Consider the following 27019-nt stretch of genomic DNA (forward strand, 5'->3'; position numbering starts at 1 on the left):
TGATTTGGAACATATCCATGTAGCTAGTCCAAACAAGGAGGACGTCCTGGCTGTGTATGTTTAAGAAGCCGTGCCTCCTGTATCTTCCTCTTAGAGATTCTCACTGAGCATCAGTACAGTAAAGTGTCTAGGAAGTCATTCAGTTAAACAAACCTATTTAGCGTTTTAATTCAATGTTTTCCTAAACTTATGTGATCGTGGAACTCTTTCTCAAAACATCTATTAATATTTTGTGGACTTAGTGTTCTGTGGAGCACATTTTATGAAATCTGCACTAGAGAACTGATAAAACATTCATAATACAGAATCCGACTACAGATGTAAATCACTGAACCAGTGCATGAATTAAAAAGACAGTTAAGAAGAAAGTTGTAGTTAGGCACGGGTCCAAGGAGAATGGCAAAATGCAAAGGGGGAAAGGAACAGGCTGCCAGTAGCATGGATAGTACAGGGTTATTGATAATTTCACTTATTTCCAGCTTAAAAACTTACGTTGTTGTCAGAGTTTTATGGAATGACACATTCGAGCTTTGTCTCTAACCCCTATGTCAACATCAGTCTCCTACAAGTCATTACACTTAGGGAAATAGCTAAATATATGCAGAAGAAGGTCTCAAGTGGAATAATTAAGTGCTAGTTATTTTTTGAGCCTATGAAATGTTCACAGTTAATTCTTAAAGAGTATAACCCAATATTCCAACTTTTGGAAAACATGTACCAGATTTAAAATTTTGATCATGAAATGTTAGGGCTGAAAGATTTTATACATCAGAGTCCAACTGCTTTATTTTACAGGTGATAAAGCTGACCCTAAGAAATGGCCAAAGGAGTTACACCACAAGGGCTAGAGACAGGTTCTTAAGTCCGAGTCTGTACTTCACCCTACACTGACCTGCTGCTTAGTGATTATCTGCCAACTCATTTTTTCCACATGGATTATCCAGTCATGGACAACAAAATATGCAGCTAGACAGAGATAATTTTATCTCTAGAAGGTATGTCTAGCTACAAAAATATGTAATGAAGACATGAAATAATCTTCTGAATTACTCAACATCACATGTTGTTCTGGAGAAGTAAGGTCAAAGCATATGAATACTGAAAATTTACCCATAAAACTAAGATACTAAGGGCTGGCCCGGTGGCGCACTGGAGAGTGCGCTGCTTGGGAGCGCAGCGGCGCTCCCGCCGAGGGTTCGGATCCCATGTGGAGACCGGTTCCCACTCACTGGCTGAGCGAGGTGCGGGCGCAACACCGAGGGTTGCGAGCCCGTTGCCGGTCCCCGGTACGGGCGCGACACCGAGGGTTGCGATCCCATTACCAGTCAGTAAAAAAGACAAAAAGGGAAAAAAAAAAAAAAAAACAAAACTAAGATACTAAGAGCTTTATCATATGCAAGCAGACAGCTGTCGTCATTGGGAAAAGGAACAGTGTTGATGTGACAGGTCAGTACTAAGGATCAGGATCTGGAGACTTTTTTGCACCTGTCTTTCCTTACCATTTCTACCACCTCAACTTAGACCCTTACCAGGTTAGTTACAAAAGTCTTTGAGGCCATTTTCCTGTATCGTGCATAGGGGTACTCCATGCCAAGCCGACCTCAGTATCTGGAACTGTTATCACAGCCAGGAAGATGCTGTTCTCACACTTTGCTCCCTCAATGTCCAGACCTCACTCTGGTGATCAGTTCTCCTAACTTCTCTCTTCCCACTCCAGACATTCTCACCATCCATTCATTCTCTTGGATCTCTCACGTCTTGGTTTTTACTTACCGCAACTGTACTGAAACTATTTTCTCAAAGAGACTGACATTATTTTAAAAAAAATGTAACTTCTGTTTTTATCAAAGTTATACATGTTCATGGTGTTAACAGTTAAACAGTACTAAAGGCATTTCATGAAAAACAGGTGCCTCCTGCCTGGGAGCCACTTTCTACTAAAAATCCTTTTTTCCTCTTCCATATTTCTGAAAATTGTACTTATATAACTATTTCATAATTAAAAAAATTTTACTCATTATTAATATTCTGTTGTAGAAAATGAAGGTTTGATTTTCTTACTACCTCTCCTACACACACACACACACACACACACACACACACACGTCCACTCCTTATGTCTTCCCAATATAACTATATCACAATTTTTGATAAAGTCAACGCTTAGTGCTTAGATTGTTATGACTATGTGATATTGCTTATGGCTGAGGTTATATATAGTATATTGTGAATACATTTTCTTTCTTAAACAACTTGTTTTTCCTGGAATGAATTGCCTCATTTTAAAATTTACTTAGATTTCTTTGTACTTATAATTGAAGTATCCCCAGGGTCTCTTTCCTTCCTGTCAAATGTGCTAGAGAATCTGCCCGTACTCTCATGGAGACAGCTCTCCTGGAGCCCTTCCCCCTCTTGGTCCAATCCAGATTAGTTATTTCTGCTGTCATCCAGGGACCTCCCGCCATCCTGGGAATTCTCTGATCCCCTTTTCTTGACTCCCTTTTCCTCTTTTACTTGGTTTATTCTTTTTTTGATGAAGCACATTCTGTAGCAGCTTGCTGCAAAAAAAGATGTCTGGAGGTAAAATTTTAAGACCTTGCATATCTGAAAATATCTTTCTTCTAGCCTTAGGCTTAATTGATGGTTTGGTTAGAAATCATTTTCCCTCCTTGCATCATTGCCTCTCAACCCCCAGTTTGCTGTGGAGGAGTTCTACAGCAGTCTAATCTCTGATTCTTTGTATGTCCTCTTTTTTTTTCATTTTGCAAACCATTAGGGTCTACTTTTTATCCACAGAGTTCTAAAATTTCACAATGAAAAATTGTGATGTGGCTTTTTTTCACTTATTGTACTGGGCACTCAGTAGGCCCTTTCCATCTGGAATTTCATGTTACTCAATTCCAGAAATGCTCTTGTATTTTTTTGTTTTTTACAAAATAGCCTCCCCTCCATTTTCTTTCTTCTAGTTTTCTGGAACTCCTGTTGACCAGCTTTTGAACCTTCTGGATTGATCCTCTGTTTTTCTTATTCTTTCTCTCCTATTTCTTATCTCTTTCATGCTTGACCTAATTTCTGAGAATTTTCCTCAAATTTACCTATCATTTCTCTTTAATTTTATCATGTTTACCATCATTTTAATTTCTGTAGAGTTCTTTCCTGTTCTCTGACTGTTTTTCTTCTTTCCTTCCTTTTTTTTTTTTTTGGCAGCTGGCCAGTACAGGAATCAAACCCTGGACCTTGGTGTTGTCAACACCACACTCTAACCAACTGAGCTAACCAGCCAGCTCTTTTTTTTTTTTTGAATGATGTTCTCTTCTTGTTTTCGTGAGCACAGCATCTTCCCAGACCTTAGCAAGAATATGCATTCTAAATTTTTTACGTATTCTTTTGCTTCCTGCATTGTTCCCTCAGAGTTAATTTTGCCTGTTTATTTTGGTCTCTTTCTTTCATGAAGAACCATCCTTCTAGTATCTGATCTTCAGAAGTCTTTTCAGTTTAGTGAGGAGCTACACATAGCCGCTGGAAACTATGCATGGCTGGCACTTGTCGACTGTGGGGCCTCTGGGGAAGCTCCTTCTGTTTTATTGGTGGGTGCTTACTTCTCACTCTGTGTAGGTCTTACTTTTAAGCTGATGAGTTTCTCCACAGAGGATAATTCTGGCTGCCAGTGTTTTGGAAGCTGAGGGAAGAAGGGTGTCAGACTCCCCTTCCAATATATATCCTGTCGTTTAATAGCTCTGTTGTCAGGAGGGCTCCTCACCACTCTCAGGTGTGCCTGTTGTCCCTGAGGATAGACCTTCTCCGGTCCACAGCAGGGCAGGGGAGGAGCGTTGCCTGGCTGCACAGAGTAGACAAAACGATTTGGGAAGCTAATTTCCTCTGTGCCAACTCTCAACAACCCTGTCCCCCAGATTCAGAGGTAGCTGGTGCCTCTGATTCACGAGCTTTTCCAAGGTTCTTCTGCATCTTTTTGGCATCCCTTCCTCTCCTTCCTGCCTCTCCACCTGCTTCTACTGCAGGCTTAGGGGCAGCTCTTGGTAAAACATGTGCTCACTGCATTTATTAGCTGTGGGGATTCAAAATGGGCTCCCATGGGTTCCAGACATTTTAGAACTTTTTCTTATAGTGTGGTTGAAGTATATACACAATGCACTGAAGGCTAAAATTTTTCATAAGGCATATACAGTACCATGTATTGATTCCACCTGAAGCATGCATGAGTTCAGTTAGAGTTCAGAATTGCAAAAAAACAACACACACACACACACACACACACACACATCCTCAGTAGCAATCTCACCAAAGACAAAGTCTTTATCGACAGGTGTTAAAATCAACTCACTGCATTAGGGTGTGAATGTGCAGGGGAGCCTGGTGGATTCTTTTCTAAATTCTCTGTAACATTTCCTATATTTGGTGGAGAGATGGAAAAATGGTTGCCGGTTTGGAAATTATCTTTAATATAATTTGAATACCCGTGAGCAGAAATCATTTTCTTTTTTAACTGTAGTCTGATAAACATGCCATGGCCCTAAGGGTATAAAATAACTCTCTAGCAGAAATGAGACATAACACTTGGAATGATTAATGATCTCATAATCTGAAAATCTCAGATCATCAAAGCCAGTATTTTTCTTTTAAAAGGCTATTGTGGCCTAGTTATTCATCAAAATCTATTTTGCAAGATGCTGACATTGTTCTGATAGGAAGTTCAGACATAATTAAACATTTGCCAGGCCTCATTTGTTTTCAATTATGCAGGTAACTGTGAGATTGGAGTCTGTTGTCTATACAAGTATCTGACATTGGTATGTCACCAAGTACTGGGTAACATTGGGTTGCTAAGTTATAACATGCTATACATTCAGCTTCAATAAACCTGAAGCGATATACTTTGCTGAGCAACAAAGTAGTTTCCTGCACTTTTTAAGTTACATTGTGCTTATGAGTGACAAAACTCCTAAGGGCTCAGACCCTGTTCCATCTTCCTATAGCGTCCATTTATGGAAGCCCTGCAATGATAATACTATGTAAGATCTACTGAGCACTTACCACGTTCCAGATTCTTGGCTAACTGCCTTAAATGCATTACCTCAACCAATGTCTACGGCAACCCTAATATCCTCATCTAGGAGCTAAATTTAGGATACTCCCAAGTGCAAAACAAAAGTTTCATTTCCCAATTTTCTTTTCCCAAACCCACCATTACTCCCTAGAAGTATTTCCTTTTAACTGTTTTTTTTTTTTAACTCATGTATTTTTAATGTATCTACTTTACACAGTACCTCTGGATTCCCCTCTCTGAGAGAGGAGGTATTTAACTCAGGTTACCTCCCACTTCCTCCTCTCTCAAATTTTGTTGGTTATGTTATTTGCAATTCTATTGATTATGTTTATTACTTAAATAATATACTTCAACCTTGATCTCATTTCTCTATGACTGGTTGTCTCTCCTTGTTCCCTAAACTATGGTTCTGAGATCCCAGCTTCTTTTGACATAGGATGGATACTCTGAGAAAGGCCTAATGCCATGCTTGCAAGCGGCAGCAGTGAATATTTTTAAAATAAACTTTTTTATTTTAAAAGAGCTTTAGATTTACAGAAAACTTCAGAAGACAGTTGAGAAAGTTCTTATATGCCCCACACCCAGTTTCTCCTCTTATTGGCATGTAACATTAATATGGTACACTTGTTACAATTAATGAACCTATATTAATACGTTATGATCAACTGAAGTCCATACTCTATTTGGATTTCCTTAGTTTTGTTCTAATGTCCTTTTTCTGTGCCAGGATACCATCCAGGATAATACATCACATTTAGTTGTCCCGTCTCCTTAGGTGCTGCCTGTTGGCTGTGACAGTTTTCTTAGACTTCTCTTGTTTATGATGACCTTGACAGTTTTGAGGAGAATGGTCAGGTATTTTGTAAAATGTCCCTCAACTGAGATTTGTCTGATTTTTTCTTTTTAATAATTGTACTGGAGTTATGGGTTTCTGGGAGCAAGGCCATGGATGTAAAGGGCCATTTTCATTACATCATGTCAATGGTATGAACGATCAGCAAGACTGATCATGATTGATGTTGGCTTTGATCTCCTGCCTGACATAGCGTTTGCCAGTTTTCTCCTCTCTAAAGTTGCTCTTTTCCCCCGTTCCATATTGTCCTCTTTGGAAAGAAGTAACTGTGAGCAGCCCACACTTACGGAGCAGGGACTTAGGCTTTACTTCCTTGAGGATGGAGTATCTACCTCAATTATTTGAAATATTTCTGTATGGGAGATTTGTCTCTTCTTCCTTTATTTGTTTATTCAATCTTTATTTCAGTGTGGACTCATGGGTAGATATTTTATACTCTGGGATATAATTCAGTACTACTTTACTTATTTTGTTCCTTAAATTGTTCCAGCTTTGGTCATTGAGAATTCTTTCAGTTAGCTCCTATTTCCTTTTGACACACCCCAATCATTGTAGATTTCTGGTTTGTTCTGTTTTTAACCACTTGCTTACTTTTGGGGTGGCACTACAAGATGTTCTAGTCTCATCTTGTACATTTCCCATCCCTGTCTCAAAATCAGACATTTCTCCAGAGAGCCCTGGTTCCTTTTTTTTTGGAGATTAGTATGAGAAACCGAGTCACAGGTGCTAGAGGTGCTGTTGCTACTCTGGGGGTGTTTTTTTAGGCCCACTCAAAGGACAGAACAAGGAAATAGACTGGTATGTATCCTAACCCTTGCATACATAAAAGCCTGTAAACATTTCTACATGTAACCATCTGTATCTATAGTAAGTTGAACATGACTTCATACTATAGTCTCCAACTCTCATCCATCACCACATGGACCATTCTAGCCTCTTCCCTCTGCTTATCTGTACAATCTTACTCTAACAGTCAGAAACCTGGCTGGTGTCATCCACCATCCATTACTTAATTGTTTGATTCCAGTACACACGTACAGTGGTTTCAGAACTGCTCACCCGCGTTCCCACCCTATCAATGAAAGTACAGTGCTTCAGTACTGGAACTTTTGCCTTTAGTCTTACAGACTCTTTTTCCTAAGTTCCTTATGTCAGCCCCCCCCCCCCCATTCTTCACTGAGGTTGTTTCAGACATTTATAATATAATTAGATTATTTTGTTAAATTTCATCCTGGGATCCCACAATGCCCTAAATGATTTTTAAAATTTGTATACATTAAGCTTCACTCTTTGTGCTGTAATGTTCTGTGAATTTTGACAAATGCCCAGTGTCATGTATCTACCATTACAGTATCACACAGAATCATTTTTCCATCGCAAAAGTCCCCTTTGCTTCACCCATTCAACCTTTTCCCCCCTTCCCTTGAACTCCTGACAGCCACTGATTTTTTACTACCTCTATGGTTTTGCCTGTTCTGGATTGTCGTATAATTAAAACCATACAGTATGTAGTCTTTCAGACTGGCTTTTATTCAGCAATATGCATTTAAGATTTATCCATGTCTTTGTGTGTCTTGATAGCTTCTTTGTTTTTCTTGTTGAATAATATACCATTGTTTGAATATTTCACAGTTTATTTATCCATTTACCTGTTGAGGGACATCTTGGTCACTTCCAATTGTTGGTGATTATGAATAAAGTTCCATAAAGAGTCACATGCAAGTTTTTGTGTGGGCATACATGTTCAAATCAGCTGGGTTAATATCTAGGAGCACAATTGCTAGATCATATGGTAAGACTATGTTTAGACTTGTAAGAAACTACCAAACTGTCTTCCAAAGTGGCTGTACCATTTTGTATTCCTACCAGCAATGAATGAGAGTTCCTGTTGTTCTACATCCTCGCCAGCATTTGGTGTTGTCAAGTTTTTGAATTTTGGCCATTCTAATAGGTGTGTAGTATCTCATTGTTGTTTAGATTTGCAACTATATAATGAAAATGATATTGCTCATCTTTTCATATGCTTATTTGCATTTGTATATGTCCTTTGGCGAGGTGTCTGTTGTTGGGCTGGATCTCAGATCCTTCTGCCCCTTCCTGTGCTGGTCATGAGTCAGGTAATTGAAAGAAGATTCTGGTAGCTTTATGCAAGATAGACATACTTTATTCTTCAGATGGGAGCTTCACAGACATGCTTTATTCTCAGACATGAACTCTGCTCTACTCCACTGACCCTCCATGCTCTACCAACCCCTCTGCTGCTCTGCTGACCAATGGTTCAGAGAAGTTGTCTCTTTATATTCTTAGTACACAATAGCGGCCACAAGCCAAGCATTACATAATTACAGCAATTGTGCTGAATCAGTAAATGGCACACATGCGCAGTTACACTACTTTTGTAACTTGTTTCTAGTGAATGTGCCCATTTGTAACAGATGTGAGGTGAGTGAGCTTGACTAAGCTTTTTCTACTTTCCTGACAGTCATATGTTTATTTGCATTTGTGTATGTCTTTTGGTGAGGTGTCTGTTCAGATATTTTGCCCATTTTTTAATTAGGTTGTTTTCTTTTTAAAAATTATTATTATTATTTTTTTACATTCTATGATGTTGTGGAGCAGTTGGGAGGGAATGGGAGGGGGAAAGAGGAAGGAAATAGGGTGGGAGAAGGAGGAAGGAGGAGGGGTGGGGTTGAGGCCTGTGGCACCTCCCTCATTCCCATAGGGGAGATTGGGGGGCTTCCAGCAGTGGCTTGGTCATTGCCAGGCTGGGTGCAGATGTCAGGAGGGTGTGGCAAAAGCCCTCGTGCCCCACCACCCCAGCTCAGGAACCTGGGGCCCTTCTTGCTGCTGCTCAGTGGTTGTCACTGGGTTGGTTGCATGTGTCAGGGGGCTGTTGCTGAGGCCCTAGGCCCCCCACCTCCCCAGCTGAGGAGAGTCCAGGGCACTTCCTGCAGTGGCTTGGTGGTCATCGTTGTGGTGGTTGTGCATGTCGGGGGTATGTGGCTGAGGCCCTTGGCCCCCACCCTCGGGACTGGTTGCAGGTGTTGGAGGGCATGGCTGAGGCCCCCACTTTCTGACTTGGTAGCCCAGGGGACTTGTGGTCCTTCTAGGTGTTATAGGTGTTCTTTGGTGAAATGAGACCTTTACTAGTTAATATCGAACTTTGTCTCTGGTTGCTGGTACTTTGTTTTTTTTCTTCCAGTTCTGTGTTGGATTATTTGCTGTTGCCACCACTCAAACTCTGCACTGGAACCAATTTGTTGTCCTTTGCTTACTTCTTAAATGGGGGAACTTCCTGTGGGGACCAGCACTTAAGCTCTGTGGTTGAGCTAAATTGCTGCTTTGGTGCTGATTCCCTACGGAAGGCTTTTTGTGCAGCTCAGGTTTTAATGGTTGACCTTATAGGTACTTCTGGCTCTCGTGAGATCCAGTGCACCTGTGTTGTGTAGAAACTCTGGTCTGGGCCTGAGTCTTTTCATCATTCTGCACCCCAAGCAATTCTATATTCCTAACCAGTCTCCTCTGAGTGGTCCTACGCTGATTAGGGGGCAGATCAGCTGTCCTTGATGTGCCTTAGCATTCCCCCGGTGAGACTGTCTAGCCCACCACCTGCATTCCAAACGCTTCCTATGGGGCGGGCCATGTGCTGGTCGCTTGTGATGACTCACCAGCCTCTGAGTGGCTCCTTTTTTTCAGTTGTTGTGGATCATCAGTCCTATGTGGGTCCATGGGAACCCTATTAGTGGTCTGGCTGGCCTGGAGGCCACCAAGGCCCTCCTCTCCCCTGCTGCCTCCAAGCAACTTTATCTGAAGGACACAGCTGCAGCTTTTGCCAGCTCCTGCTTGTGCACTCAGCAGCTCCAGCCTGGAAGCAGCCAGGATTCAAAACGGTCGGAGTGGTTTTTTCTTTCTCTCATCATGACTTCTCCCTCTTTCATGCACTCCGTAGGTCTCTCCTCCTCTTCCCCTGACTTCTAGTGCCCCAGCTTGGCTGTCGTTACTTTTTTATAGTTGTAAATTGGTTGATTTGTGGAAGGGAGTGATGCTGGGGACCATCTATTCCATCATCTTGACCAGAAGTCCATTAGGTTGTTTTCTTATTGAGTTTTAAGAGTTCTTTATATTTTGGATACAAGCCCTTTATCGGACATGTGTTTTGCAAATATCTTCTCCCAGACTGGCTTGTCATTTCATTTTCTTAACAATGTCTTTTTCAGATGTTTTTAAAGTTCAACTTATCAATTTTTAATAAAATCAAATTTATCAATTTTTTTCATGAATTATGGCTTTGGTGTTGAATCTAAAAATTCATTACCAAACCCAAGATCACCTAGATTTCTCCTTTGTTTTCTTCCAGAAGTTTCCTAGTTTTGTGTTTGATATTTAGGCTATGACCCTTTTTAAGTTAATTTTTGTGAAAATTTTAAGGTCTGTATGTAGGGTTTTTTTTTTTTTTTGGTGTGTGTGTGTGTGTGTGTATAGATGTCCAATTGTTCTAACACCATTTGTGGAAATGACTGTCCTTTCTCCACTGAAATATCCTTGCTCCTTTGTCAAAGATTGGTTAACTGTACTTGTGTGCCTCCATTTTTAGGAGAAAGTATTCAGTCTTTCAACATTAGGTGTGATGCTGTGTAGGGTTTTATAGATGCTCTCTATGGGGTTAAGGTAATTCCCCTCTTTCTTTGTTTGCTGAGAGTTTTTATCATGAATGAGTGTAGAATTTTGTCAGATGCTTTTTCGGAATCAATCGATATGATTGTATGATTTTTCTTCTTTAGCCTGTTGATGTGGTCGATCACAATGATTGATTTTGAAATGCCGAACCAGTCTTGTATGCCTGGAATAAATCCCACTTGTTTGTGGTGTATAATTTTTATACATTTTTGGACTTGATCTGCTGATATTTTGTTGAGGATTTGTTCATCAATGCTCATGAGAGATATTGGTCTGTACTTTTTCTTTCTTGTAATGTCTTTATATGGTTTTGATGGTAGAGTAATTTTGGCCTCATAGAATGATTTAGGAAGTACTCCCTCTGCTTCTATCTTCTGCAAGAGATTGTGAAGAATTGGTATAATTTCTTCTTTAAATGTTTGGTAGAATTAACCAGAAAATCATTTGAACCTAGTGCATTCTTTGTTGGAAGGTTATCTGTTATTGATTCAATTTATTTAATAGATGTAGGATTATTCAGGTTATCTATGTATTCTCATGTGAATTTTGGTAGTTCTGTTGAAAGCTGGACATTGTGTATTGGGTAACAGGAACTAGAGTAAATAGGCCTTTAGTGTGAGAATGTATGTTAATTTGGCTAATACTAATAATTAAAAAATAAATACATATAATGTTAAAAGCTGCAAAATGCAAACCTCCAAGAACTTCCTATTATCAATAAAATTGAGTTTGAACTCTTTAGAAGGCCTTTACATTTTGGCTTCAACCTAACTTCTCAGCTTTCTCTTCAAGTAATAAAAATGCTATCATTTACTGAGTGCCTACTATTTATAAGTGTGTAACAATAACACTGCAAGGTAGATATAAGTATTTCCATTTTACAGATGTGAAGACTACATGCGGGGAAGTGGAATAACTTGCCCATGGTCACATAGATAGTAAATAACTAAGTCAGGATTGGATTCCAGGTCTGTTTGGCTTGAATCCCTTGCTTTTTCCCACTAGACCTCAATGTGTATTCCCTTTATCTAGCTCTCTAGTCCAGCTCAGTCAAATTTGTCAGTTCATCATCCCCCAAACGTGCTAATAGCTCTTGCTATGCTCCTTGGGATGCCTGTCTCACTTGTATCAGTAATGGAATGGCCAACTAAAGTAATTTAAATAATGAAGACATAGTTATTTCATATAACAGAACGTTTGGAAGTGTGCGGTTCCAGGGTTGACAGACTGGCTCTGCAGTGTCACCAATGACCCAGACTTGTTCATCTTCCTATTCTGCCACCTTCATTGCTTTGGTGACATCTCCTATAATGTTTACTGAAAGGCTGGTCTAGCTTTAAGAATCGTATCCTCATAGGACGGGAACCCAAGCAGAAAGAAAGGGAGGGGGGTAAAAAGCAAGAAAATATTTCTCAGAATTTGAGTGAGAAAAAGTATACACTAAACCCATCTCCAGATCCATCCATTGCAGAGACAACAGGATTGATATAGACCTGATTAATTTCCCAGAAGTGGGCATTTTTTTTTTTTTTTTTTTTTTGTCTTTTGTCCTTTTCCGTGTCCGGCAACGGATTGCAACCCTCAGTGTTGCCCCCGCACCGGACCGGGGACCGGCAACGGGATTGCAACCCTCGGTGTCGCTCCCGCGCCTCGCTCAGCCAGTGAGCGGCCGGTCTGTATGTGGGATCCGAACCCTCGGGCGGGAGCACCACCACGCTACCCAAGCGGCGCACTTATCCAATGCGCCACCAGGCCGGCCCGAAGTGGGCATTTTGATGTCCAAACAAAAGCAGGGATCTGGATGCAATGAGGAACAGGAGAAATGACTTTGAAGACAAGCCTCAGGGTCTACCAGACCCTCCATCCTCTAATGCCCAGATCAAGCACCATCCCCTGCCCCAACTGTCTCCTCACCACACCAGCTGTCACGGTCTCCCCTTCCACAGAGTCCTCACAAGTATTGTCTCTACATGGGATTAGCCTTAAATCATTTACTGTCTTGTATTACGAATTTTCTTTTCAAGCCTGTACCTTTTCTTCACAAAACTATTGTATCTTGTGCAGAGAGGCTCTGTCCTTGCATAGCTTTGTCTCTCACATCTAGCAGATGGTGGGCATCAGTGTTTGCTTGAGGCACAGAACATGGTCTGGTCAGCAAAATCACCTGATAGGCTTCATACTTATGGTTCTCTATCTCTTGGATATACAGACTCCTCTCTCCTGTTCACACACATAAAAGGAAGATTTGAGAAATTAGTCAGTGGTTTTGAAAATGATGAATATATAAAATTATTTTTGTAGTACGTGATATGCAGAATGAGTAATCATAGACCTTAAAAATAAAGCCTGATCTTCTGAGGTCAAGAGAATTCTAATTCATGAGCAAGGTTATTTAAAAGACTGTGGCTTTGTAATATGACATCTTTCCTTCTATTGTAAAAATCTTTTTAAAAAAGCGTTTTTCATTTATCACTTTAATGGTGTTGTTTGAGGCATCGAGATAATGATACCAGATAAGAAATATTGAGTCCAGTAGACCAAGTCGTTGGCTGAAGAGCTATGTTTTGGGTATAAACATGCAGCTGTGGCTTCAAAATTCCCAGCACACATCTGAATAACACTGGCGAGAGAACAGCAGGATTATTGGCTGTTTGAGAACATAGTCAGTGGGATGGAGAAGACAGAAGGAAGACTGCAGCATCGGGTGGGGGATGCTTGTTGACAGGTTCAGCCCACTCCCCAAATCTGAGCAATCTGCTTGGTGTTCATTTCTTGTAAGTTCAAACAGGAGAGTGACTAATTTTTACTTCTAGAAAACACATCAGAATTTTATTCATCAATCCTCACGAGAAAAATCACTTATTACTGCTATAAGTCTTGTTACTATATTGGGTAATTCATACATGTCATCCTTTAGTAATTATTCTAGCAATCTGACAAAAGAGTTATCATTCGATTGTTCTGACGGAGCAATTGATAGTGCAATTGGCCAAGGTTACAAAACAGCGGCAGACCTCGGATTCTTCTCCACCACTGGCAGCTTCTAAAACCTGAGGTTCTCCCCCCGCACTTCTCCATTAAATCAGAATCTCTAGGGTTGGGACCCAGGGACCCCACTGATTCCAATATGTAGCCAAATTTGACAATCACTGTCTTCAGAGACCGGCTTAGGCAAAACAGGCACAGAATTGTTAGAATTGGGATTTATTTATTAATTTTAAATTTATTAGCATAAGTGAAGCAGTCTGGCATGGCGAATAGAACACTGACCTGGGGTTCATCCTGCCACTTGCTCATTGTGAAGCCTTTCATAAATGGAAAAAAAAATTGTATCAGTGGAAAAGTACAGAGAACAGTGTAATGAATACCTGTGACCACACCTCCCAACTATATCTAATCTCAGTCTAATGTGGTGCTATATTAGTTTCATTTTTTTAAAATAATTAACTTTGCACTCCTTCCTGACCCCACTATCCTCTCTCTCTAGAGGTGTTTGCCATCCCGTGTGTTTTCATTCTCTCACTAAATATGTAGGCACCTATTAAATGCACATGTTTTCTGACTTCCTATAAGTGGTACGTACATCACACAACTTTCTGTGATGTGATTGTTTTTGTTGTTTCGTGTTGTGTTTTGAGATTTATCCATGTTGCCACAGAGGCTGTGTAGTGTTCCGTTCCATGCACCACAAATGGTCTATTCTGCTGGTTGATGGATATTTGAATTGTTTCTAATCGTTTGTCATTAAACACAAGGAGCATGTTCCTAATTGCATATTTCCTTGTGCAAGTGTGCAGGAGTTCTTTTAGAAAATACGCTGAGAAGAATTATTTGGGGGTTGAAAGGTATACGTGTCCTCATCTTCACTTGATTGATTTGGCCATGTTACTCTTCAACGTGGTTTTACTAACTTTTTGTGTCCACCAATGTTATTAAAACAGTTTCTGTTTCTTTACGTCCTTGACAATCCTGGTTATTATCAATGTTTAATTTTTATCAAACCGATGGGTGTGAAATCATTTAAATTGCTTTTCTGTGCATTTCTGTAATTACTAAATGACTTCAGCAGTTTTTCCATGTGTTTATTGTCTTTTCATATATTTTGCTCGTTTTTCTTTTGACTTGTCTTTTCCTTATTGATCTTTAGGGTGTTTTTATGTGTGCTCTGCACAAATCTTTTGCCAGTTATACACACTGCAAATATCTTTTCCTGTTTGTGGCTTTTCAATTTGCGATGTTTATTGGTGAACAGGAGACTTTAAATTTGATGCAGCCAAATGCATTGATCTTTTTGTTTATGGTTTATAATTTTAAAAAACTTTTAAAAGAAATCCTTCTGTACTCTGAGGTGATAAAGATATTTGCCTGTATCCTTTTCTCAAATTTTAAGTTTCTACATGTAGATTTTTAATCACCAGAAGTTTATTTGGGGGTTTATTTTTGAATTAGTTAGAAGCAGCAAAGTTATACTGAAAAAGCAAACAACCCCAAACATCAGAGGTTTAATGCCACACTTATGTCTTGTTTACACTGCATGTGCACTGTGGTTTGCAGGGGTCTCTGCTCACTATGGTCCCTCAGGGACCCAGGTTGATGAAAGCTTACCTAGACAGGGACATCCAAGATGCCTGCAGCAAGGAGGGAGTGTGGCGAGTCACACACTGGCACTTCAGTTCTACTCAATGGTGACACACATTTCTTCTGATCAGTTTCAGTGGCCAAAGCAAGTCACATGACCATGTCTAACTTTGGAGGGGACAGAGGTGCAATCCCATCCTGGGCCCAGAAGGAGAACACAACCGAGTGTTTGGTGAACAATGCTAATGACTACTCATGACTTTGAAGTAAGAAATTAATTTTTTATTGGAAAAATCCCTTGGGTCAACACCATTTTTGGAATCATCCATACTTTCCTTATTGATTTGTGATGTCACTTCTGGCTCCTATCAAGTTTTCACACTGGCGTGAGTTTATTTCTGACTTTCTCTATTGTGTCATTGTTCCACATGTTCAGTTCTGCAGTGATGCCACCATATTTTCACTGCAGTAGCTTCATGCAGACATTAATCTGGCATCTTGCAGTGAAAGACCTGTAACATTGGTCATCCCATTTAGAATGGTCTCAGCCAGTCCCAATCCTTTGCTTTTCCTATAAATTTCTAAATCAGTTTGTGAAGTTTTATGAATTCCCTCTTAAGATTTTGTCTGGTGCTCCACAGCAAACAAAGGCCAGCACCAGAATGTGAACCCAGGTCTCTCTGATTCTCATATGAAAAAGAAGCGGAAATGTCAGCCTCTGAACTGCTGCTAGCAAGCGAAGAGAGAGTAATTGTCTCACTTTCTCCCTAAGCTCCTTCAGCACATTGGGTCTTATTTTTGCAGCTTCTGCAGCCCCTAGCATGAGGCCCAGAGTAAACACCATTCGGTAAACATTTGTTGAATTTAACTGAATGTAAATGCGTGAGACAAGATGTCTAGTTGCACCGAGCAGAAAGGGACTTGTAACATTCTTAATAGCACTGGTGGGTGAAAATACAGAATCTGCTTCCTGCATTGAGATGGTTTGATCTCATCACTGGGTATTGGAGGGAGGCCACATCACAGAGTAGCAGTAGAATTTCTCATCTGCATCCAGGGCCAGGCATTCTGGAAATGAGGTCTGTTTGCCACCTTTTCCTACAGCATTGATCTCAGATTATGAGTCATTTTAGCCCCTGAGCACCTCCTCGCAGCTGGCTCATTGGAATGAATCAGCTTCCTTGCCCCAGTTGTTCCTCCCGGGGCAATGGTCAGTGTATATACAACAAATGCTTATTGAATTGGACTGAAGGGGAGATAGCAGAAATCTAGCTTTCAGTGCTTCTGAAATATGGCTGGCTGGAACAGAAGGAATGTAATGGAACATATCAAAGAAGATGTCTCTCACATCCCCTTGATGACTCCTGTGGGATTTTCCCATTACCAGTGTCACTATGTGACTCACAGCTCCGTTTCCTTCCTTGCCCTTTTGTAGCAGGAAAGGAAGATGCTGTGCTTCTGGCTCATGCGTTGTGCTTCTCGTGACTCAGCTGGCCAGCCTGTTAGCACTGATCTGTTCCTGGTGGGCACTGTGTCGGGCAGAGGCTCTCAAGTCTGCAGAGGAGGTGCGAAGTGTGGAAGTGTGCTCCCACTTTTCAGTTTGTGTTAGCAGGGCCGCAACTCACAGGCTGTTTATTTCCATCCAAGTACCTGGTACTTTTGCTGCCTCTGGGTGAATGATGGTGCCTTGGTTATGAGCAAAGCTGCGGGTACACATGTACTTTTGTACATAGCACCCTTTTATTAAATGTAAAGCAGAGCTTTACAGAGAAAATAAATATGGTGAACCTTAATGTTAGCCAGCTTTGCTAATAATTGTATTAAAAAAGCATAATACCCCACACGATGAAGTAATTGCAGCTATTCCATAATGGAAGGCATGGCCCCAAGGACAATAAGCTGCCATCACTGGAAGTGCTCCCTGGAGGCTGGCTGAAGCGAACATCTATCCATATTGGGAGGGAGATCTGCATTACACAGGAAGCTGGACGAAGTAGCTTCTAGAATCCCTTTTGTATCAGTTTCCTGGGGTTGCCATAACAAAGTTCCACAAACTGGGTGGCTTAAACATAAATTTACTTTCTTCCACTTCTGGAGGCTTGAGGTCTGAAATCAGTGTGTCAGCAGGGCTACGCTCCCTCTGAAGGCACAGGAAAGAATCTTTTCCAGGCCTCTTTCCTAGCTTCTTGTGGTTCCCTGGTTCATGACTATATAATTCCAGTCTTCACATGGTATTCTCCTAGTGTCTCTGTCTCTGTGTCCAAATTTCACCTTTCCATAGGACACCAGTCATATTGGATTAGGGGCCACCTACTCCAGTAGGACCTCATTCTAATTAATTACATCTATAACAGCCCTATTTCCAAATAAGGCCACATTTTGAGATACTGTGGGTTTGATATGGACCAGCCCAGAAAAACTTAAACCTGTACCTGTACTTCTGCTTTTTGTTTTGTGCCTTTTGCTTTGCTTTTGTAACACTGACCGCCTTTTGTATCAGCTTAGCCTGCGCCAGGTGGATTCAGAGAAAATGAAACCTAAAACCTTGGAAGAATGTAACCTACATAACCCTTTGCAAGCCTGGAGTCAGGGCTCAGACTTTGGAGTGTGAACTCCTGTGGGCCCACTGGTGTAAAAAATCTTTGAGTTCTGCAACCCTCTGAGTGATGCTTGGTTTCTCGGCAGTCTGTCCTGTAACAGGTTAAGACTTCAACATGGGAATTTTCAGGGGACACAACTCAACCCATAACACCTTCCAATCCTGCAATTTGATTGATCCCATTAAATAAATATAAAAATCTAATTAAAATTAATACCCATTTACATTATTTCTTAACCATTTTTAATTATTACTCCGCTAACCCTGGTATTCCCCATGTCTGGGCTTAAAAATAAGGCATCTTTTTTCTTACCCCTAATCCTTTTCAGAAGTCCTTTTCCTTTCCAGTGTTTCTTCAGCTCCACAGAGGACTGACTGCCTTCAACCTTTGCTTACCTCTAACAAGAGATTCCTCACCTTGATTGTACTTAATAGAAATGTAATCTGGCCTTCAGATCAGCAGTTGATTTGATTTTCTCAATAATCCCTCTGCTCTTTCTTCATCTCTGCATTTGCCAGCTGGAAACTTCTAGAGCTGTCTTTTTCCACTCTGAAGGGAGGATGCTTTCCCATCAATGTTAGCTTTTTGCCCTTTGAACCTTCAGTGTATGTGTATGGTCCCTTAACACTGTTTCATACTCAAGATTTAAAACAATCTCGTGCAAACCTTAGCCACAGCAGAATATCACTTTACAACCCCCTACTTAATCAGAATGTAATGAAACTTTGCAGCAAAAGTTTTTAAAATGTGATGAATGATTCTATCACAGGATACAGGCAAAAAACGACTAGTTAGGAAAAAATCTTGTCCATGGAGATCCTCTGGTAATAATGGGAATATTCTTATAATGTTACAAGGATATAATCAGGAAATTTATATATTCAGTACAATTTCAACTGTGGGGGAAAAAAACAGAAAAAGGTCTGGAGTCACTTAGAGTGACATGTTACCAGTGATTATCAACAGATTATAGAATGCAGGTGATTTTAATTTTTTTCTTTATACTGGCCAGTATTTTCCAGATGTCTTTTAAACAGCCTGTGTTTCTTTTATCCTTTGTCTTCCTTTTGTTAATGAAGGCACAGGATATAAGTTTTTGTTCCTCAAAGGCAGTGAGTGCTGCATGTCATGTATTGGGCTTAGTTCTCTGCCAGTTAAAGATGTTCACTGGATACTGGTTGAATAATTATTGAAGAAAGATGGTCTGGGCTGTCAAGTTCTGTATGAGAAATAATGTAAAATGGCCATTCTTTTCATTTTTTCATTCAGCTAAACTTTCTTTTTTTTTTTTTTCCTTTTTGTCTTTTTTACTGACCGGTAATGGGATCACAACCCTCAGTGTTGCGCCCGCACCACGCTCAGCCAGTGAGCAGGAACTGGTCTCCACATGGGATCCGAACCCTCGGTGGGAGCGCCGCTGCGCTCCCAAGCGGCGCACTCTCCAGTGAGCCACCAGGCCAGCCCTCAGCTAAACTGTCAATGCATTTAATAGGCTGTGGGTCATAATGAAGTTATGCTCAGGAGCCCAAGTTTAGACAAAAATGGAGTTTAGGTTGAAGGCCAGAAAGCTGCTGGTGATAGAGACCAATTACACAGTCTGTCTTCTAAATTGTCTTGATAAAAGAAACATGTGAATTTCATTGCTGGAAATCAACAGGCTGGGGAAGATGTGAGGATAAGCAAAGATGTCTGATGGCTGCCTTCCTTGATTCATATAGATCCGTGTGATCATTGAGGCCCAGATCAGAATACATTTTTTAATTTCAAATTCGAGGGTGAAAGTAAAAGTCAAGGCACTTCTTCAACCCTTTGCAAATCTCCATAGCAACAGAAACAGGTGGGTGTCCCAGGTATGAATGATGAAGAGCCATCGAGAGCTTTAAGCAAGACACTGCCCGACTGCCATGACTTTTCTCAGAAGCCGTTCTGTGCTTGCCCTGGTGACTAACTCCACAGTGCACTGTTCTGAACACAAGTAGAATGGAAATACCTCTTATCCAGAGTCTTGTTTTATGACCTAGATAGAGGACCTAGGCTGTTTCCAGGAATGAATATAGGCAAATAGTGTCAGCACTCTGTGAATTCTAGGGCAGCGTTAAGAGAGTGACTCGTGTTTCCACTAAAGATGATGGCTGCATAGCCATTCTCCTTGCTCTACCTGAATGCTCCCTTTCATGCAGCATAAAAATAAAGACCACAAACACCTGGTAAGGAAAGTGAAAGTAAATGGTCAGGATCCCTTGAGGGTTCGGAATCTTGCCAAGCATTTGATGTAAATGATAGCTGTGCATGTGTGCCCAAGTGTTCCTTGGTTATTGTCTGTTATAGATGCGTGTGAGCACCCAGGTGTTCCTGGGTTGTCTGACTCACATGCAGGTATTCCTGGGTTATTGGACTTGAGTATAAAGGATGAATGGCTCTGATCCACGGTGCCCCCCTGCCCGTGGGATTCCCCAGGGAGTCCACAGCGAGGCCACTACTGCTGCTGGAGGCTGTGGCTGCAAGCTCTTCCTGCCAGGGCCCCCAGAATGCTCCAGGAGGCCACCGCTGCTGCTGCTGGATCTGCCATAAGCTGCTGCTGCTGCTGAGGAAGCTGAGGACTGAGCTTGCATTGGAATGAAACTGTCAACTCCGCCAGTGCCTCCTAGGGTCTGTTTCCAATTATCTAGCTTGTAACCTATATGTGAGGGGTCTGGTGAACCAGCCTGGCATGTGAGGGGTCTGGTGACCCAGCAGGCATATGAGGGATCTGTGACCCAGCCTGGCATATGAGGGGTCTATGACCCAACCTGTACAACAGGTTTGAAGGGTCTGAGCCCTACTCCTACATATCTAAATTTGAGGGAAGCATTTCCAGTAGAAAGCTGGGTTCCTTGCTTGCATCTCTCTGATGAGGACTCGTCTATGGAATTCCAAGGCTCCTTTCACACAGAATGCCACAGGATTTGCTCTCTGTCCTAAGTGAGAGGTGTATCCTGCTTTGACTCCTCAGTAGATGAGTGAAAGCCCAGAGCAGAGGAAGTAATTTGCACCTTAGAGTTGGGACTCTTTATGCCTGAAGTTCTGGGCTTAGGTGAGATTTTATTTAATATTACCATTTTCTTCTTCAGACAGGGACATATCCTTTTCTATCTTCACACTGATCTGAAAAGTTAAGACTAGAATGGAAGTCAATGCTGGCCATGTGCACAGTTTTAGAGGAGGGGCCTCCTGTGCCCTGTCTCTCTGGAACCCCCCCCCCCATATTTGCTTGCCTCATTGGACTTGTCCTATGGTCACTTGACGTCAGGAGTTCCACACCCAAATCTGCCTTTTGTGCCCTTTTGTTAGTGAGGACATCATGCTTGCTACTGAAACAGAGCATAATACTCATACCTTGTTAACAGTTTGTTGAAAATCTTTTGGCTAGTCTATTTTTTTTTCTAATGCAAAACAGATTTACTGATTTGTTCTTCAAGATTCTTTTTTTTTTAGAATGTCCCTTTATTTGATAACATTCCTCCCTTCCCCCATCCTATTTGAAAGAGGACGCTCCTCTCCACATGGTTTACAGAAATTTATTTCAGTTGAAAGATGCTTAATCTTTTCTCCCATGCGCATCATCCAGCTGCCTTTCAATGGGTAAGCTGCATGCTTGCTGCAGTCGTAGAAGCCCCTGAATTCCCAGAGTAACAGAGAACAACCTGCACTTCCCACATGAGTTTTCACTCCTTTTTACTGAAGTTTTTTGCCCCATGTATTGTGGCCAAGCAGATACCTCATATCTTTATTTAAAAGGTGTCCAACATCTGCACCCAAGCCATCCATGGATAAAAACGTGTAACCAGTGGTAAAAGTAAAAAATGGTCCAGAGAAGTCAGATTTCACACCACGTCAACTTTCAGCTTTCTGTTTAGTGCCTGTGTGCCCAGGTTATAGTGGAAGGCTTGTCTTTAGGACCTCGGTAGCCATTGTCATCCCTCCTTGGCATGTAACTAGACAACAGACAAAAAGACATAGAACAGTGAGTGAAAAACCTCCTTACAGCCAAGTTAAATACCATTACCTGATACATTGGACCACATTTTCTCGGTGTCTGAGCCACACCTGGAAGGTAAAAAAGGTGCAGCAGGAACGTTGGGAAGGAGCTTGAGTCTTTAGGGTGAATTCCCTCCCCTTCCTTCCTCCTAACTTCCTCCCTCCCTCCCTCCTTCACGGTCTTTCTTTCTTTCTTCCAAGAATAAGTACTTCTCAGAATTCCTGGCCCCCTTAGGGTGGAGGGAATGACTTTCTATGTTCTTTTCTTGTCCTGCATCCTCGTTTGAATTTTCTCATTGTAAAAGTTTCACTTCAAGGACTCTCCTCTCTGCCTCCTCTACAAACATTTTTCAGAGCCCGACGCTGGTAACATTCTTCGCTGTGTCCTTTGGTGGTGGCTAGAAAGCCAAGGAAGGGCTTTTCAGGGTGGTGACCTTGATCTTGTCATTGAAAACAGTATATTGCTGTGATCCCTAACTGTTATGTGAGAGACACTAAATGATGGGTTTTTTTTTTTTTTTTAAATTTCTTTCTTTATGTCTTCTTTTTTAAACCCAACAATTGTCTCCAGCCCACCTGAGATCTAATTTTAACTTCATGGTCCTTTACATGTTTTGACATTTTGAAATCAAAATGCCAGTGAGATTATCTTGTAGCAGAGTTTGATCAGTTATTACACAGACTTTACCAAATAGTGATTAGTCTTGCCTGCCTGTTTTCTGTTGAAGGGGGACTTAAAAGATGGGTTAAGCTTTGAGTCTCTCGACATGGGGATAGCAACGCAGAGGAATCAGAAGGTCTGAGCTCTTCTTTAGCTCTTCCACTTACTTCTGTGTTCAGAGGAAGCCGTTGGTCTTCTTTGCCTCAGTTTCTCTGACTGTAAAATAATCTTAAAGGTCTCTTTCTAAATGGCTGCTTGCTTCATGCCTGTATTTTACTTATTAGCAAGCTCTTTCTAGCACTTTCAAGCATCTCTCTGAGATCAGGGCAGGTAAAGTCTAGAGAGTCCCTAAAGAAAATGAAGGGGATTGACAAGTTTCTCAGCCTTGGCTCAGAGACCTTAATTTCCCATCATCAAGAGAAAGCATTTGTTAGGGCCTCATCTGTGGACCCTGGGCTACCTGTCACCCCACCCAGCAACATGTCCAATCTTGTCTCCTACAAAGTCCCCAGCCCCCAGCTGGCTCCCGTTATTGTCCCCACCCCAGCATGCAAGATAGGTCACTGTCTGCACCACACAGATGCCATCAGTTGCATTTCCAAAGTCTTCACTAGGCCTGTCTCTGGTAAGCTCGTGCACACACTGGAAACACACAGAGTCCTCAGAGACCTGAGTCCACTCAAATACCAGCACTGCCATTGCCCTCTGACAAATGCTGGCCATCTGTGAATGTCCTCTGGAAAAGGGAGCTCTCTGGGGCGAGGCTTAGAGTCTTCCTAAATTTGGGACAGAAAAAGCATCTTATGACAGTGTGTCCTGCTCAGCCCACTCTTCCCTCTTTACCTCAAAGGCCTTTACTCCATTTTTATTTCCTGCTACCCATAGGCAATTATCACTAGTTAAAAATCTCTCCACGTACCCTGTCACAGTGTTTTATTGTTTGACAGTGTCCAACAACCTAGAGATGTCATCAGGAATTATCACATCCTACATTCCAGACCAGACTGGCTCTCAACAAGTCACCAGGTGTCACAGTAAGATCACACTTAACTGTGGTAATCTATATGAGGAATCAGCATTTGTGTGTGTGCTTAGGACTGATGTACAGAACATGAAACACAGAAATAAATAAGCAGAAATTAATGTTTACAGAGGTGGTAATAGACAGGACACACTAGGATTGTGTGTGTGTTGCATTTTTCTTCAGTGTCCCAAGGAATAGTGTATTTACTAACAATCTTATAGTGCAAACAATTTGAATTAATACATACCTGTTGATGCCAGTGAGCAATAACAATTTCTTAGCTGTGTATAGAGTTTCACAGATGATAAAACATCCCAACATCCCTGTAGATCCGGTGAATAGAGAAGAATGAATTGCGCAGTGATTTTTAACAGCCTACTATTACTCAGCTGTGGATACTCTACCATCGCTCTACGTCTTCATCACTGCTGAGTGGCTGCTGCTCGAACCCTTTCAGAAGCTCATTGGGCTGGCTTTCAAAGTTCCCAGTTGTCTTACGGTTGTAGGACCTCCGTTTCTAACAATACTGGCGTGGTTCAGAGTTAAAGCCCAGTTGATGTTTCCCTCTTCTGATATAGGATGAAGAGAGCCATTTAAGCACTGGCAGGACCTACCCAACTGTCAGACTACCCACTTGCTCATTTGACCAAGCCCTGAGTATGCTAGATGGTTTCCAGCTGGGGATGAGGTGCCCATCACTAGAGGTGCCCAAGGGCAGGAATGCCATACTTGTATAGTTGTTAGGGGAGTATGAAAGGTTGTGCCAGGAAGCCAAGATAGAGCTTGGTTGGTTGTCGCCAACCTGTTTTCTCTTCTTCATGGACTTAACTAGACTATGCTTACTGAAGCCCCTGGCAGTTTTAAAGTATTTTGTTAAATCACTGAGATTTCTGGGTTTATTTGTTTCAGCAGCTAGCCATTACCTTACCTGATACAATAACCTTTAAGGTTCCATCCAATCCTGAGATTCTAGGATTATAAATCATAATAGACAAGACCCGGTTGTGATTACTTGTGACTTACTCACCACTTATGGTTGATTTTTATTATGCTTTCTCTTTCTGGTTTCCCACAGGTTATCTGTTTCCCCCCTTTCCATTTTTACAGGGCTTTGGATTCACTCACAGACAGGGAAATGGATAACATGCCTTTAGCCTATTCAGCTACCCAGCTGTATTAGTCAGGGTTCTCTAGAGAAACAGAAAAATAATGTATATATATAAATAAAAAAGGGGATTTATTGTGGGAATTGGCCCACATGACTATGGAGGCTGAGAAGTTCCATAATCTGCCACCTGCAAACTGGAGAGCCAGGAAAGGTGATGGTGTAATTTAGTCCCCGAGAACCAGGGGACCCAATGATCTAAGTCCTGGTACAAGTTCAAAGAACTGAGAAAGTTGGGAGGGGGGAGGATGGGGATGGTTATCCTGATGTTGTAAGTCCCCGATGAAGTCTCAGGCCTGAGAACCAGGAACGCTAATGTCCAAGGGCAGGAGACAATGGATGCCCCAGCTCAAAAACAGAACAAATCTGCCCTTCCTCTGCTTTTTTGTTCTATTCAGACCCTCAAAGGATTGGATGATACTGCCCACATTGGGGACAGTAATGTTCTTTACCAGTCTATTGATTCAAATGCTAATCTCTTCCAGAAATACCCTCACAGACACACCCAGCAATCTGGGCACCCCTTAACCCAGTCAAGTTGACACATAAAATTAACCATCATACCAACTTGAAAGTAAGCATGTTTTCTGGGCATGCATTCAGCCTATGGTGGTTGTGGTTTGCCACATGAGTCCAAGGGATAGGCTGAGTAAATGGGGGCAAGGCCTGACCCAGAAACCGGGGTCATATTGCCCCAGGACATGTTGATTACAGATGGTGTTTGACAGAGCAGACTGCAGAACACAGAGTGGGGACATAGCAGGGATCAATGGGTCATGGTGCCTGCTAGAAGAGTTTCCTGTAAGAGATGGCCAAGCTCTAACTGCCTCACAATAACACTAACGCTGAGTTCTATTTCCCTATATATCTACTTATGGTAAAAGCCAAATAAGCAAGTGCAAATGACTCTCACATCTCTTCTGGTGTTTCTAAGTGGGTCCCTAATACACTGCACCATTGTTAAGTAATTAATAGAAGCAGAGAGTTCAGAACTTTGGAGAAGAACTTAATGAAATTCACTTTTAATGATAACTACTTATTGATAAAGAAAAGGGAATTGGCTCTAATGATTATAAAACTCTTTGTGAGAAATTGGGTGTTAGTTTTAGCATAAATTTGAATTGGGCTATCTCTCAAAGGGAAAATCATTTTAAAGTGCATCTTTCTGAAAATTCCTGATTTTGTTTCTAAACCTTTGAAAAATTATTATTGTTGTCTTTGTCATCATCATCATAATTTAACCTGGAATCTGAGTAAAGGTCATAATTCTGGTTCGAGAGGTTGAACTCTTGACCAATTCCATGATTCTTTTTAATCTATATAATATAATGTGATGAATGGGTCTGCTCAGCTTCCCAACTAGGGTGGTAGTGGTAATGTGTGCATGTGAGACAGAGAGAGGGGGAGAGGAGGTTTCATCAAAGACTAAAATATAATTGTTTTCATCACATATTTGTCAATTAACTCATGAACCAACTGATGCATGATCATATGCTAATAAACAAGTGTGAATACTGGAGTGCTTTATTTAAATTAAAAGTTTGCATTGTTTGAATATATTTATTTACCCGTAGCCTTCTAATGAAGTACTTCTTATGTAGAATTAGATTATTTTTGTAAGCATGAAAGTGAGACAGTTATTCAGCTGTGGCATACAGTATTTGAGGTTTTTTCCCCTCTCTTCTTTTACTCAACTCTTTGATGTTGCATAAGCTGTTCACAAATATCAGTTGCTGTTGACATCCAAACCAACAAACATATTTAGCACAATACACTGGAGGCTGGAAAGTAAAGCTTGTAATTAACCTTTAGGGAATTTTCTAAGATCACAGGATAAAAAATATTAGTGTTGGGAAGTTCCCTGGTAAAGGTAACACACACACTTTCTCCTTTTGGATATGATCACAGAGCAAGGGTGACTTCTGATGCACCTACACAGGGCAGTAGATTATCCATTAAAAAATGTATTTGTATACTTTAAATAGCCCAGTACACACCTGCCCTGCTGAAACCAGTGAGGAACATTCACGAATGTGTTACAATGACTACTTTGAAATTGTAAAAGCCCACCAGCCCTAGGCAAAGTTGTAAGAAGTTGTGATTTCTCTCTTCTTTTTCTTAACATCTTCTCTGCACTCCCCCCTGGAGTCAAGAGCCTGGGTCTCCCCTGCTGCTCCCTCCTTTTCCAGGGTGTGAGGAGCCTGGTCCTTGTAGGGTGCCCCTTCCACTCTCCCCACCCCCACCCCCACCCCCAAGTCCAAGCTTACCCATCAGGATTTCCAGACCTTGCTCTCTACTTTCCAACACAAGGGGCATTTCTAAGTTGCAGACATGGTACTAAGTGCATTCTATTTAATCCCTAGGGTCCTCTGTAGGAGG

The sequence above is a fragment of the Galeopterus variegatus genome, unplaced genomic scaffold, assembly GCF_000696425.1.
Source record: "Galeopterus variegatus unplaced genomic scaffold, G_variegatus-3.0.2 Scaffold2737, whole genome shotgun sequence".
NCBI classification, from domain to species: domain Eukaryota; kingdom Metazoa; phylum Chordata; class Mammalia; order Dermoptera; family Cynocephalidae; genus Galeopterus; species Galeopterus variegatus.